This window comes from Pinus tabuliformis, chromosome 1_2 (assembly GCF_031772625.1).
Source record: "Pinus tabuliformis cultivar Carrire ecotype Pingquan chromosome 1_2, CPIR1, whole genome shotgun sequence".
Taxonomy (NCBI): Eukaryota; Viridiplantae; Streptophyta; class Pinopsida; order Pinales; family Pinaceae; genus Pinus; species Pinus tabuliformis.
The window spans coordinates 1,023,535,550-1,023,553,082 of record NC_142298.1 but is presented as its reverse complement, the minus strand read 5'-3'; the positions used below and the strand labels follow the sequence as shown (position 1 = coordinate 1,023,553,082).

At 31.1% G+C, this 17,533-nt stretch overlaps 1 long non-coding RNA gene across 2 annotated transcripts in view; it reads right to left on the bottom strand.

The window, feature by feature from the left end:
• Positions 1–17,533, bottom strand: part of LOC149209602 (uncharacterized) — a 77,817-nt gene that overhangs the window by 58,674 nt on the left and 1,610 nt on the right. The window lies entirely within an intron of this gene.

Genomic DNA, 17,533 nt, shown 5'->3' with positions numbered 1-17,533 from the left:
TTATGAAAAATAAATATATAAAGGTGCGTCAATATTTATCATTTTATATATATTTATTTATATTTTTTATTAAAAAAAATATTAAAATATTACATTAAAAAAAATTATACATCCATTTAAAATAATAAATTTATTATGTTAAAAAAATAATAAACATAAACATTCATGGTCCAAGAAAAAATGAAAATATACTAAAATATACTCATTAAAAATGAAGAATTTCACATATACTAAAATATACTCATTAAAAATGAAGAATTTCACATATTCGATATTACTAACTTATTTTATTATCTTTATAATATTATTTTAAAACATATTTAAATTAACATATTATAATAATTAAAATTTATGATGTTTTATATTGAAAATATATATTATTACTTTATTCTCAACATTTCTAATAATTTTCGTACTATGTTGTCTTAGTTTCTCATTTTCATTTTTATGTAAATCCTTGAAGAAAATAACAATAAATATCAACATTTAAATACATGAAATTTATTTAAAAAAAAATTGAAATATATAAAAAGTATATGCCCAACCCATTAGAAACCTTGTTAATAATTATTTGAATTCAACCTTTCCAGCTAAGTGGCAGAGTTAGCCCATCATAGGAAATTTCTCCAAAGTACATTACCATCACCATCATTTCCAAATTTTGTTCATAAAATATATTCTTGAAACAATTTTTTTTTGGGGTAAACTACAAAAAAATTGCAGTTAGATTTTAAGTAATTTTTTTGGTTAAATATTTGAAAGTTGTGGTAATGGGATATAACTGTATTTATATCTATGTATTACAGTAAAATTTAAATTTAAATTTATAATATAATATAATATAATATTTAAAATTTTAGATTTAAAAAAATAATTTAAATAAATGTAATATGGAGCATTGTTGTTTAGTATTTACATTTTATGTAAAATATAATTAATAGAAATTATTAAATCCATAAGCACATTCATAAATCTAATAATGAAACACATTTAAATACGACAAAAGTAATTAATGGACTAGAATTAAAGTAATTAATGGAATAGATAACCTATGTAATACAACAGAAGTAATTAATGGAATAGATAACCTTGGAGAAAAAACTTATCCCTTATGCAAAATGTAATCAATAGAAATTATTGAATGCATAAACAAATTCATAAATGTAATAATGAAACACATTTAAATACAACGAAAGCAAGTAACGAAAGTAATTAACTAACTAGAATGGAAGTAATTAATGGAAAAGATAACCTTGGAGAAAAATAGGGATAGGTGCATACGTAATTTTGAATGAAACATTAGCCCCAACATCATTGTTTGTTACAAAAGTTAATTACAAAAAATAATTACAAAAGTTAAAATTTTCTATTTTTAATTTATGGAACAAATAAGGAGGAGAAATTACAATGTCTATTATCTTTATATTAACTAATGTTTATATATGAAAGAAATAAGATAAATATTTTTTTAAAAGCTAATTATTGTAACAAACTATTTATTTAACTTTAAATTTATATTCATCTCAAAAAAATAAATAATCTATGGTAGAATTTATATGAAGTATCTTGTGTCGTCTTAATGGTGTGATAAAGAATTTGTATGTAATAAAATATGTAATATAAAAAATTACAATGTCTAGTATTTTAAAATAAATAAATAAAATTAGTTACACGAAGGCTTAACTGTGAGTGAAAAATATTCCTAATTATTTTTTTGTAAAATTATGATTAAAATTGTGAAAAAAAATAGAAAATTTTATTTATTATAGTATTAGCTTAAATTTTAATTTTTTTTATATTGCGTCATGATTTAAAATTGAATTGTGAAACTATATAATACTGGTAAGGTTTATTGAAGAAAGTTATTGAACCAAGTCCATTCAATAATGAAAATTAGAAAGGAAAAATATGAAGAAAATCAACAAGGGAAAATTCAGTGTAGTATGCAGCATTGTTGTTTTTGTTTTTTAGATCACCCAATTTATATAATTAGTTAAATCTTGAAATGTAATGAAACATATTTTTCTTTTGGTAAAAGAAAGTATTAAATATGGAAAAAATCATATATTTAGAAAGAAAAAAAATGATAATTAATTATGAGGACACTTAGTGATTAGAGTTTTTTTGTTTTTCTTAATATAAACAATTTTTAATTCAGAAATTTTGATTTTAAACCACATAAAATCAGCCATTCACCAATAAAAAAATTAGAAAATGAAAATTTAAAAATTCAAGAAATAATTTTGAAATTAAAAAAAATAAAATTAATATTTAATTCTACAAAATCTTTAATAAACTTTGAAAATAGTTTCTAAGAACTTACAAATTAATTAAGAGTCAAATCATTTTAAACCAATATGATTACAGTATATACTAACTTTGGTAGCTATAAGAATGTACCTATAACAAAAACACTTCATTAAAAAAATATAAATTGAAAAATTAAAATTTCATTATAAAAAAATAATACTTTATACTTTATGTCGATAAGCATAGTTAGTTTGGAATAAGATTTTCAAAATTTTAATTAATTATCAATAATTATTAGGTCGATGGTATGGATTTAACCTCTATGGTATATTTTAGAATATTCTTAGTAGTATTAACAAATCAAAATATAAATTTATTCTAAAGTAGTTATCCATTTTTCTATTGCAATTAAATTAATTAATTAAAAAATTAAGATATAAGCAAGTGAAATATAAAATAAGTTATGGTTTTTTGAGCAATGGTTTTGATAAGATATGGTATTGACACATAGTACTATATAGTACTATAAGAAAACATATTTATAGATTAATAATTTCCATCATAAAGTGGAAGTGAGCCTCCATGATTATGAATCATTCATACATACATACATACATACATACATACATATATATATATTTAATTTTAAACTTTTTACTTTTAAAAATGTGAAATGTGTCAATAAAAATAACCACTAAATACAAATTCTAAAATTTTGCACAGAATCATTATTTTCAGTATTAAAACTTATAAAAAAAATAAGAAATAAAAACTTTATTTTTCTAATATGCCTTTAATGAAATATCCCTATATACAAGGATGAATTACATTATTTATGTAATATCCCCTATTAACCTCACATAAAAAAAACACAAGATTAGAAAATATTTACACTATTTACACACTCGTAACTTTCCAAATTATTATTCCATATTCCTCATTAACCATAAGATAAAAATTTTATAATTATATAGAGTAAATTTAGTAGAGGAATACTAAGTTATATAACCATTAACAAACGCTATTGTAGCATTTTAACATAAACTTTCTAATGTAACCTTGCATCATTTTTATGATTCCTTTAATTGGATTAGTTAATGAGATGCTTGATAATATAAATGGCATTTCGTTCAAGGAAACAACATCATAATAATAGTACAATAAGTGAACACATCATTGAAACTTGTTATACCTTTGAAACCTTGTAATGTGAAAACTGGCAAATGTTTAATTGTATTGCGAAACGCTTGTGAGGATGTTCACTCCTCACTCAATGGCTGTAGGGCAGTCCATCCCTTAACCATTGTCACAAAATATTAAAAATAAATTTCATTTAAATACAACATATCTAGCTATAAGCTATTACAATCATCATGCTATAATTTACCCATGGATCCTCAATCTCTATGTCTTTGTGGTCCAGTTCTCCCCATCAATGGACCATCCTGCAACTAAAACTCGTCAATCTGCATGGACAAATTGTTCTTTACCTGCGAGAATATTAAACATAATCAATCATTTGCATAAGCTTCTATCCTTACCTGTCATGTCTATCATCAACAACCTTTGATATCATAATTAAATAAGTTATTAATTAATCAATAATCATTCTTTAATAATGATTCTTCAACATCTATTTGTGTGCATACATAGAACATAAAAAAAAAAAAAAAAAAAAATCATGACATGCTTTCCTTAACAACATTGCACACACATTAATTAAAAGCACTTAACTATCAAGCATGTCTATTTGTTTTCTCATGTGTGTGATTATGACATGTGCCTATCCATATGTGTAAGGTAAAATATTACCAAGTCATGGTCACTTGTTCCTATATTTCACAAGAAGGAAGCCACGATAATATTAAAGACCCTTCATGGTTATTATCCTCTCTTTGCATAAGAAGAGGGAATGTACTTATAAGATATATAGCATATTAACTATTATTCCACTCATGTAAGTCCATACTTCTTTTCTAGAGAAAACAACTATAAACCTTTTATAATATTTGTTATTCCGTCATGTAGATACATAATGTTGTAGGAAAATGCATAATCTTTCCAAAAGAAACCTGGAATAATCTTGTAAGTAAATGCATAATGTTTCGAAAGGAAAGCTAGCATATAAATAATATTATGCATGCAAATACAAAACAATATTCTTAGAGAACTAGCCCAACCACCATCATCTTAGTGTATGTAAACAAATTCTCCTTTCAAAAAGGAAAAACCATTTCCATAGTTAATGCACGCAATCATATAAACTTTATTCAACCGAAACTAACCCCTTAGCTATTTCTTTGTATATGAAGTTATGTAATATTTTCCAAACCGAAACTAACCCCTTAGCTATTTCTTTGTATATGAAGTTATGTAATATTTTCCAAATGAATTAATATAGTGGGTGTTATTTTTATACATACAATTGCATGATCTTTTCCCAAAATAACTAACATAACAAAATCTTTTTCCAAAATATTTTCCAAAATAATTTAACATGATAACCATTCTCTCCATGTGTGTAAACTACATTTCCTCCCATGAAATCTATCTCAATATTTTTCCTTTCCATGAATGTAAAGTGTGTTTCTTTTTAAGAAATCTATCTCAATCAACTATCTTTTTTTTGTGCATGCAACATGTATTCCTTTCTCTATAATTCTAGAATCACTAGCTATTTTTTTATGTAAATAAATACATACTTCTTTTCCAAAAGGAAATTAACACAATAGCTAATGTCTCCGCATAAATATTTTTATTCTTTTCCAATAATGCTAACATAATAACTTGTACTCCCTTCAAAAAAAATTAACATCTTGGCTATAGTTTTATGCACCTCAACATATATTCTTTTCAATAGAAATAAGTGCGAATCTGGGGTATGAATATGCATATATTTTCCAAAGAATTATAGCATAACAACCATGACTGTTATGCATATAAATGCACGTTCATTCCAAGAAACTTAGCAGAATCATTCTTATATATGTGCGTAAACAACTATTCTTTTTCCAAAATAACTAATACCATAGTTATTATTATGGTGCATGCAGTTACATATTTCACTAACTCAATTGCTATTCTTTTGTGCTTGAAGTAGTTATGTTTCTTATGCATATGTTTTATGCACCGTTTTATGCACCTCAACATATATTCTTTTCAATAGAAATAAGTGCGAATCTGGGGTATGAATATGCATATATTTTCCAAAGAATTATAGCATAACAACCATGACTGTTATGCATATAAATGCACGTTCATTCCAAGAAACTTAGCAGAATCATTCTTATATATGTGCGTAAACAACTATTCTTTTTCCAAAATAACTAATACCATAGTTATTATTATGGTGCATGCAGTTACATATTTCACTAACTCAATTGCTATTCTTTTGTGCTTGAAGTAGTTATGTTTCTTATGCATATGAATGTGTATTCCTTCTAACCCAATAATAATTTCTTTTATGCATTCAATGCATAATCGTTTAAGAAAAATGAGCACGGATTCTTATCCCTATATGCACAAAAGTTTTGGCTCATACCATTTCATGCACATGAATTCACACATAATCTTTCAATAAATAAACTTGAAACTTATCTTTTATATTCAATGGCTAGAATATGTTGACGGTGTACCTTACTATTTCAGTGCAACCTTCCACACAACATCTCATTGAAATTCGAAGTAGTTAATACTCTTAACTGATTCCAAAGATTCCACCTTTACTATTAGTGTGAACATTTAAGTTGCTAGGGCGATGAAAATGCCCATGAAAACCTGGGCATGTGCCAGTGACACCTTCCATGACACCTCATATGTAGTCGAGAGAATCCTCATCACTGTTGACCTGCAGACAAAAAATTATCACATTTTGTTCCACACGAAACTAACTCAGCATGCTCTGTTGCTTCTAGTTTTGAGGCGAAGCAACTACTACTCAACAACAAGATTCCATGCAATTTGGAATTATTTTACTGGAATACAAAAATTGTAACAGAGATGGAATGAATGGAAATATTGGAGTCTCCTCTTGAGAGAGGGTGACGAAGATTTGTATATCGCTCTCTCACTTATTACATTCATTCCAATTGCTAAAATCATGCCCCCTTCAATCTTGTCGCCCCTCAAGGGACATTTAGTTTTACGGGCTTTAAAAATTTGTTTGCAATGAACTTCATGATTTATAACCGATTGAAGTAAATTACAATTACTTTTGCTACTAATTCTTGATTTGTAATGGTATCAATAAACATTATTACTTTAATCAACGCCAAGGGGTTTAGGATATTATGTACTCCCCCTTGAAGTAAACACCATCCTCAATGTTTATCATTATTAATTGGGATATATCCTTCCCCTTCAAAATGAAGTAATTTCATTTTAAAAAATACCATCAAATGAAACAATAACATCTTATCAATATTCATAGGCATTTAGAACTGCAAAAATATACAAGTTCTACTTAATTCCATCACTTATCCATTATTCAAATTCATAGAAACAAAGCATAATATATATATCAACTCACCATTACTCACCGATTACTCTTGAAAATCATGGTCACTTTTACGCAACCACTCTAAGAATAGTTTGATATCTCATCAACCTTCCAAGGAAAACACCTTGTAATGTATGACTAACAAATCCAACATAATCACATTAGCCACAACATTTTCAATCAAATGAAATACCTTTAGCTATCAATCATTCATGCAATGTCAAGTGATATTTTAACCAAAGAAAATTGATAGGAAATCATCACATGTCATACAAGTGGTATTTATTGCAAATTTCCAAATAATAACAATCATGCAACTTAGAAAAACATTATCATATCTTTCATATCATAATTCTCATTTGCAGCTACAAATCACATTAGAACATTTTACCTGTCATAAGTTCTTATACTACCATTAAGCTACCCATGTTTAATCACATCAGCAACATTATTAACAATTGTTTTTAATAAAACCATACCTTCTACCAAATACTGTTACACACAAAACATTTGTCATGTGTATTCAAGATGCATTTTATTTTCATATGCATCAACGTTTTCAATATTTCAACACATAGAAAGGTATGTACTATTACTTTCCATAAACAAAACTATGTAATAACACTCTGTAAAAGTATTGTGTAACATTGTTTTATGCATTGAAAGTGTTATAACAAGGATACATCCTACAAATGCTATATCCAAAGAAATTTAAAAACAAGTTTCCATAAAGATATTTTTCAAATACAACAGTCAAGGGATAGCACTTTAATCACCAACATTACCATAATTTCTAACTCATGCAATATTTCATTTCATCTATGCACATGCATTCAATCAACAATCATTAATGCATTACTAGGGATTTTGAATTGTGAACAAACAAGGTAATCAACATCATCGAATTACAATTAGTTCAGATCACATTACGCTAGTATAACCATCAAATTAGTCACTTTGATGACACTATTGTATCATCATCCAAGTTCTTTGTCACCTTCAAGAACGTGCAATCATAGGTATGCATGGTTAAAAATATATTCATTTTTGTAGTCATAGTAATTTTCTTGCATATGCATAAAAGTTTAAACAATACTTTAATCATTCAAATAGGCTCATTTATCATCAATGTGTGCAATAAAAATTATGGTAACAGTGAAAACATTCCCAATTTCCACAATGTATTTTTACGAACATACCAATAACATGAAGTAAATTAGCACAATATTTGTTTATAACTTGCAATAAGTTTTAATGAAAATTGATTCATGCATATAAGTTTTAATAGTTAGTAATGCAATACTAACTAATCAATGGTACGGACCATCTTAAATTCAATCATGACATGACTCAATCATCAATTAGCCCTTACAGTCAAGTTTTACCCTTTGGCTCATTGTTCATTTATAACATCTAAAGTGGTTCTTTCAATGTATTTTAAAACATTCTATTGTCCTCTTCAAGGACTACCCCGTCACCTTTTACATTCATGCATTCATATTTTACAAGTAGCACATTGTAACTTTAGTCATGCTCATTAAATGTATTAGTAATATTGTCATATATGCAAAGTTTGGTAGTCAACTCTCACTTTCAATAGTGAGTGTTCACGATTGTTCATAGGTGCAACAAAGGTTTCATTGTATTTTATCCTTATCAAGGTTCAAATTTCATGAGCGCAATTTTACAATAGACTTTATTACTTACTAATCTTCAATGCGGTTATAAACAAGCATCATGCATCTCATGTCAAAAGTAGCCTACTACATATATTGTTATGTAGTTTATTAGGATCATATGTGAGTTGATGCCCAATAGTATCGTACTTCTACTTCTTTTTCGCTTACCAATTATGAAAAGGCACCAGTGCTGCAACCCAGCTTTGATACAACTTATAACATCCTAATACAACTTGCAACTTGATACAACCTAAGTTTTCTCTATGAATCTCAAATATAACTCTTGTCAATGGCTTTGTGAATATGTAAGCTAGATGTTCTTTCTATTTACAAGATTCTAAGTGGATTTTTCCATTATTTATGAAATCTCTAATAAAGTGATATCTCATAACAATATTCTTGTTCTTGTAGTGAAAAACATGGTTCTTTTTCAAAGATATTGTTAAGTTGTTGCCACAATATACTGTAGTTGACTCCTCTTGTAGATCACCCAATATTTAACATAATCATACTTCATGTTACATAATGTACTTCTTCCAATGATATTGGCAAAATGGGTTGACTCTTTGATGCCCATGAAATCACATGCAAATAAAAAATTAAAAAAATATCTTGAAGCATTCTTCCTATCATTCATGCTACCTACAAAGCCACTATATTTATATCCAACTAAACTATCGGTATTAGAGTTGGAATATAATATGCCATATCCTACAGTTTCAAGAATGTATCTCAAAATTATTTCTCCTGTGAGTCTGTTGGGTCCCTATAATACTAGTGATTACCCCATTACTATTGTAGTTATACCCCATATTTATATTGTTGTGCCCCTATTACCCCCATATTGTTATTTCTGTGCCCCATAGGATCCCTCTATTGTTATTTTTGTGGCTTTATATTATTATTGTTAGGTCGGCTGGATTATATTGTGACTCCTTAGACTCCTATATATAGAAAGGAGGTTTTGTCATTTGTATCATCCAAGAATTGTTCATTTATGTAATGTAAAGGAGGTTTCCCCCTCGAAGAGGCTGAATTCTAAGGCGTTGATCTTTCTTTTCTATCTTTTCTTGAGCTGGTTTCATAACATTTGGTATCAGAGCTTTGGATTCTAGGGTTTCGCTGCTCCAAACAGGTCATCGTGGAATTTTTGCTATAACTTTTTTTTTGTGACGTTTCAGAAGTCGCAAAAAAAACCCATTTGAGAAGAAATGGAGCTGAACCTTGGGTCCGAATTTCAGAGATTTTCGCGCGATATTTGTGGAGATATGATCTGAGGAAGTTGGTCTTTTTGCAGACTCCTGAATTACATTCAAAACAGGTGACCTGGGGAAAATCGTCATAACTTTCTCTCTGTGGATCGGATTGAAATTTCGTAAGAAGGTACAGAAAGAGGACGGACTGTAGTTTCTTGTGGGTGTTTTTCAGATCCAAAGGTCGAAACAGTGACTCGTGGCACGTCGTACAAGTTAGCTCTACTGAACTAGTCTATAATCAAGTCACTGTGGGAGATTTCACATAACTCTTCCTTGGAGAATCCAATTTGGGTCAGACTTGTGGCATTGGAAAGAGGACACAGAGAGCTACTACAGGTCACAAGTTCAGAACTAGATGATTGGAAAGTACAGAGATACATCAGAGGCAATATCGAGCTCCTACAAAGTGAAAAAAGGTGTGTAGATTTTTTTAAATTTTTGGTTAAGCTTGGTTTGAAAATTTATTTTGAAGGAATTCAAAGGGCATAGTAGAGCATTATTATCGGTAACTGATGCCCCGAGGAAAGAAAATGCAAACACCTAGTAAGGAACCTGAAAGCTCTAGCATGACTCATGAAGAAGAGGAAGAAATGCTACATGATATATCAAAATTACAAGAACAAGTGCAACAAATGTCACGCTCACAAAAGTTAACAGATGCTAAGATAAATGGCGTGGAAGCTAAGATAAATGGAGTGGAAGCTAAGATGAATGGCATGGAAGCTAAGATGGACAATTTGAAGATAGATTTGAACACAAATTTGAAGACAGGCATGGCAGATTTGAAGACAGATTTGACTAATTTTCTACAAGAAATACTTACTAATGGTGAAAAGGTAGTAAAGGAAACTCATGATGAGAACAAAAGAAATGTTAATCATGATTCCATAGACGCTAATGTTGGATCGAAGAATCACCATATTCCAAAAATCGATATGAGGAAGTTTGATGGCAAGGATCCCGCCACATGGATATTACAGATGGAGCAATTCTTCGATCTCAATAATGTGCAAAACACACAAAAGGTACGTATGGCAACTTTATATTTGGAACCAAATCAGTTTGTATGGTATCAATGGCTTTGTTCTCGTAAACAATTTATCACTTGGGCAATTTTTACGGAAGAATTGATAGCACATTATGAGGATACAAAAAGCAACACTTTTTTTAGCCAATTGATAAGTCTCAAACAAAAGGGTTCAATAATGGAGCACATTGAGGAGTTCCAAAAATTGAACATAAGGGTAAAAGATATTCCAGAGGAGCATAGGATTGATGTGTTCATAGGGTCTTTAAAGGATAATATCCAACATGATGTGCGCCTTTGGGAACCTGATTCATTAGAGAAGGCATTCAGGTTAGCAAGAAAAATGGAAAGCAAAATTATGGCAACTAGGAAGCATACCATTCACAACTATAAAGACGGAAGTGTTGTTGCCCATAGTCTTCCACAACCTACAAGGTTGACACCACAACAATTGGAAGAAAAAAGAGCAAAAGGGCTTTGTTACAATTGTGATAGCAAATACACAAAAGGTCATAAGTGTGCTGAGAAGAAATTATTCTACATAGATTGTGAAGAGGAAGAAGAAAAGGAGCAAGAAAGGTCAAAAGAAGAGGATATATTCCAGGAACAAAGCCTAGATGAAGAACAAATAAATCCGACCATATCTTGTAATGCATTGGCGGGAATTACCACTCCTCAAACCATCAAGATAGAAGGACAAATCAAGAAGAAAAAGGTAATAGTGTTGATTGATTCAGGAAGCACCCACAATTTTATTCATTGTAGGGTAGCAAAAGAATTGAATTGCTTCCTATATCCAGCACCAGAGTGTCAAGTGATGATTGCAAATGGAGGAACAATAAATTGTTCTGGAAAGTGCCATAATATCAAGCTATCCATGGGAGAATATGTATTGACTAGCCCAATGCTTTCCATTCCAATGGGAGGTGCTGATGTTGTACTAGGAGTCCAATGGCTACAATCCTTGGGTACAATAGCTTTTAATTTTCAAGAACTTTTCATGAAATTTTCTGTGGAAGGAAAGGAAGTTGAATTAAGGGGTATTGCAGGGAAACCAGGAAAGATAATCAGCTCTAATGGCATGACAAAGCTTCTAAAAAAGGAGCAAAGAGGTGTAATTGCACAATTATGTTCGCTAGATGTTTCCACATTGGAATCATCTATTTCTCCAGATCTCCAAAAAGTCCTGGACAATCATTCCAAGGTATTTGAGACTCCCAAAGGTCTCCCACCTATGCGTGATCATGATCATGCTATTCATCTGATTCCAGGAAGTGTTCCTCCAAACATCAGGCCGTACAGATATCCATATGTCCAAAAAAGTGAAATTGAACGTATGGTTGCAGAAATGCTAGAGGCTGGTATAATTCAACCGAGTCAAAGTTCTTTCTCAGCTCCAGTAGTATTGGTGCACAAGAAGGATGGATCATGGCGCATGTGTCCAGATTATAGGGAGCTCAACAAGCTCACTATTAAAGATAAGTTCCCCATTCCTGTCATTGATGAATTACTGGATGAATTGCATGGATCAATTTACTTCACCAAGTTGGATCTTCGTTCGGGATATCATCAAATCAGAATGAAGATTGAAGACATTCCGAAAACAGCATTTAGAACTCATGAGGGTCATTATGAATTTTTGGTCATGCCTTTTGGCCTTACCAATGCACCTTCAACATTTCAAGGTTTGATGAATTCAATTTTCAAACCATTCCTTAGAAAATTTGTGTTAGTATTTTTTGATGATATACTAATCTACAGCAAGTCTTGGAAGGATCATGTTGAACATGTTGACAAGGTGCTACAACTATTGGAGGAGAAACAATTATATGCAAAAAGATCCAAATGTTTCTTTGGAGTCCAGGAGGTGGAATATTTGGGTCATATTGTATCTCATGAAGGAGTTAAGGTAGACCCTAGCAAAATTAAAGCCATTAAGGAATGGAAAATCCCCACATCCATAAAGCATCTGCGAGGATTTCTTGGGTTGACAGGGTATTATCGCAAGTTTGTTAAGAATTATGGGAGAATAGCAGCACCTCTAACAACATTATTGAAGAAAGATTCATTTTCATGGACTCCGGAAGCAACAAAGGCCTTTGAACATCTTAAAGAGGCAATGTGCCAAGCACCGGTCTTAGCTACACCGGACTTCACAAAAACCTTTATTGTGGAATGTGATGCTTCAGGAAATGGAATTGGTGCTGTTCTAATGCAAGATGAAAGACCCATTGCTTTTGAAAGTCGTCCAATCAAGGGAAAGTTTTTAAGCAAAGCTATTTATGAGAAGGAAATGTTGGCAATACTCCATGCACTTAAGAAATGGCGACCCTACCTAATGGGAAGACACTTCAAGGTAAAAACGGATCATGATAGCCTTAAATACTTTTTAGAACAAAGATTATCCTCTGAAGAGCAACAAAAGTGGGTCACAAAGATGTTGGGTTATGACTTTGAAATCATCTACAAAAAAGGGAAGCAAAATGTGGTGGCAGATGCACTCTCAAGAAAGGATGAGGATGTGGAAGCATTGTTGTGTGCCATTTCTATTATCCAACCAGATTGGATAAACGAAGCAAGGGAGGAATGGAAGAATGACGAAGAAGTGTGGGCACTTATTCGAAAGCTACAACAAGATTCCAGTACTTCTGATACATTTAGCTGGCAAAATGATTCGTTATGGTACAAAGATCGCTTATACCTCTGTAAGAATTCCCAGCTAAAACAAAAGATTCTTATGGAATTGCACACTTCTCCCTTAGGAGGGCACTCAGGATTTTTAAAAACTTACCACAGGGTTAAGAAGGAATTTTTTTGGGATGGCCTTAAATCAGATATTCAAAAGTTTGTGGCGGAATGTTTGGTTTGCCAACAAAATAAAGTTGAAACAATTAAGACACCGGGTCTATTACAACCTTTATCCATTCCAAGCCAACGTTGGGAGGAGGTTTCAATGGATTTTATCACAGGTTTACCCAAGTCTGAGGGAAAGAGTGTCATCATGGTGGTAGTTGACAGACTTACCAAGTATGCACACTTTTGTGCATTATCACATCCATTTAAAGCCAGTACAGTTTCTACTGCATTTATGGAAACAGTTCAAAAGCTACATGGAAACCCAAAGATTATTGTAAGTGACAGAGATCCCATTTTCACTGGAAATTTTTGGACAGAATTATTTTCTTGTCTTGGTACTCAGTTAGCTCATAGCTCATCTTATCATCCTCAATCTGATGGGAAAACTGAGATAGTAAACAAATGTTTGGAAGGATATCTTCGTTGCTTTGTATCTGATAAACAGACACAATGGGTCAAATGGTTGCCTCTGGCTGAATGGTGGTATAACACTTCCTTCCATACAGCAACAAAAATGACCCCATTTATGGCACTTTATGGGTATCAACCACCATCAATCACATCATATTTAAGAGAAAATTCTAAGGTTCAGGCAGTGGAACATCACATCGAACATCAACAACAAGTCCTCCAACTCTTAAAGGATAACCTCGTGTTGGCACAAAATAGAATGAAACAACAGGCAGATCAACATCGCAGTGAAAGAAGTTTTGATGTAGGTGATTGGGTATTCCTACGGCTACAACCATATAAGCAAATGTCCCTAAAGCAAGCTAAGAAGGATAATAAATTATCACCAAAGTATTATGGTCCGTACAAGGTGTTGGAAAAGATTGGTACTATGGCATACAAATTGGAGCTTCCTGCAGCTTCTCGATTGCACCCAGTTTTCCATGTTTCATGTTTAAAGAAGGTTATAGGCGACAAGCTCCCAATTCAAACAATATTGCCAGAACTTGACGAGGAAGGAAAAATTATATTGGAACCGGAAGCAGTCACAGAAACAAGAACTCGACAGCTACGAAATCGATCAATTTCAGAGTATCTTATCAAGTGGAAGAACTTATCCGCTGAAGATTCCACATGGGAGGATGAGAATTTTATGCAGAAGTATCCAGAACTACTCAAGCGTTGAGGACAACACTTTTTTGAAGGAGAGGGGCATGTTGGGTCCCTATAATACTAGTGATTACCCCATTACTATTGTAGTTATACCCCTTATTTATATTGTTGTGCCCCTATTACCCCCATATTGTTATTTATGTGCCCCATAGAATCCCTCTATTGTTATTTTTGTGGCTTTATATTATTATTGTTAGGTCGGCTGGATTATATTGTGACTCCTTAGACTCCTATATATAGAAAGGAGGTTTTGTCATTTGTATCATCCAAGAATTGTTCATTTATGTAATGTAAAGGAGGTTGCCCCCTCGAAGAGGCTGAATTCTAAGGCGTTGATCTTTCTTTTCTATCTTTTCTTGAGCTGGTTTCATAATAGAGTCTTTTAGAGACTCCATGAACCTAGAAATAAAATTGGCAACACACATAATGTTTGATCTAGTTGCAATATGATACAAATGACTACCAACCAATTTCTTGAATAGAGCTGGATTTATGTTGGATTCTATATTTTCTTTCTTTGTTTTTCTTCGTGTTACAAATTGAGCCAATGTTTGTTTACAGGTCATCATCTTCAACCTGTTGAGGACATACATGGTATACCTTTCTCGAACCAAAAAAATATTTTAATATGATAGAATGACTTCAATATTAAGTAATAAGCTTATTAACACTAAATTTTTCATTTCAAAGTTTTTCATCATAATTGATTTAAACATGTCCAATGATAGATTAGTTCTAAATATGTATAAAATTTAAGTTCATTATTTCCTCTACTGAATCCACTGTTGATTAGATATGAATCACTATTACTATACCAAACTCTAGAAACTTGTTTAAGTCCATAGAGAGATTCATTTAACCTATATACCTTATTTTCATAAACGTTTGTCACCTATTCAGTGGTGGCTCAACATATGATTCTTATTCTAAAATGCCATTAAAGAATGTTGACTTAACATCCATGTGATAAACTCTCCACCTATTCTAAGTTTCTATGGCTAATATAGTTATAACTATACATATCCTTGCAAATGGTGTAAAGGTATCACCATAATCCACTTAAGGTTGTTGTGCAAATCCTTTTACTACCAATGTAACCTTGTACTTTCTATTTTTCCTTTCTCATTGAGATTTTTTTTGTATACGCATTGAACACCTATGCAATCTTTATTTTCCATTGATTATATTAGATCACATGTATTATTTTTCTTTATGTAATGCATCTCATCATCCGTTCCTTTGACCCAATTTTCATCTCTCATTACCTCTTCAAAAGATATCAGTTGGCAAGTCAATAGTGCAAAATATGAATTTGCAACTAACTCCTCATAGATCTCACTCAATCTTCTACTCATTCTAGTCCTTGAGGAATCAGATTCACTTTTTGATCAAGTAGTAGGAGAATATTGAGTTGTTGGAGTAGATGACTCACCTTGAATAGAATGTATTGGAGTTCTTGTTGAGGTATTTTTAATTGATGATTGAATTTGTGAATCTTGTTGAACTCTTTGTATAACTTGTTCCTTTGCAACATCTTTTACTTGAGTTATTACTTCTTAATTGTTATAGATTTATCAACGCATCGTGTGCTTCATTTTCTTCACATTAAACATTTGTTATTGGATCATATAATATATATGCCTTGGAGTATTTCGTGTACCAAATAAAAATTAACTTCTCACTTTTGTCATGTATGCCAGACTCTCGTTTTTTCCATATACTATTTTACTAAGCCCATCCCATCATTAGTAAGTGGGATGAATCTCTCACCCACCTCTTACATAAGTGTACATACCTCCACACATTAATAACCTGCTAGAGTTAATCTTCTACCAACCTCACATATGCATTTAACAATTAGATATAATAAAACAAATAAGAACTATATAGTAATGATAATTATTTTATGAAATTGATATTGGACTCTAAGAGTATGAAATTTTCTCCTTCGACACGATTTCAATGCTCTCTTGTGAAATCATAACCCATATGACTTTGTCCATGTCCATCCTACCTCCTATATTCAATGGTGTATTTCATTTTATTATTTTTCCATCTACAAAGCTTACACATTATATCACTAGGCTATCAACCCTTCATAATATATACAACTATATGATGCTAATCAAAACTAAGGTGTTACAGGATCTACAAAAAATATTCATTATATTTGATGTTTGACCTATCGTTATAATGTTATCTATTCTATTTATCTATTCATCGAGGCTTATATCACAATACAAGGGAAAATGGTTAGGATGTTTAATGAATAGAATTAGGATGATGTTAGATCGAACTATCAAAACTCAAAAACCCTAACAATCATCATTGCAAATATTCATGGTGATTTGTTATAGTTATGTTATTCATTTGTACCAAAATTTAATTCGTATAACATGAAATCCTTCTCAGATGCATGCATTCCTGGCCCCTTTTTAATGGAATCGAATAATAAATTTTAGTGAAAGAAATTCAAAAATTGCAACTAGTATCCGGAACCTTTTATTAGTGTACCTACTTATTTGATGTAGTCAACGCCTCCAACTCCTTGGAATACGGTTATTTTTCCGAAAATGATGAAGGAGAAGAGAAATGTGTGAGTTCAAGTACAGGTAATGAAAACTAATTTCAGATGGAAATGGCTCTAAAATTTAAATCCCATCCAACAAAACACAGGCAATTTCAGTATTCTATGCTTGAAAGCAACACTAAAACTGTCCTGAAACATCTTAAGACTAAAACTGTCCTTAATCATCTTAAGAATTAAACAGAGGTTGTAAGTTGTAACAAATCACTTCCCAGACTAAAAATCATCTGATCAATCTTCTCATATGGTAGCCTAATC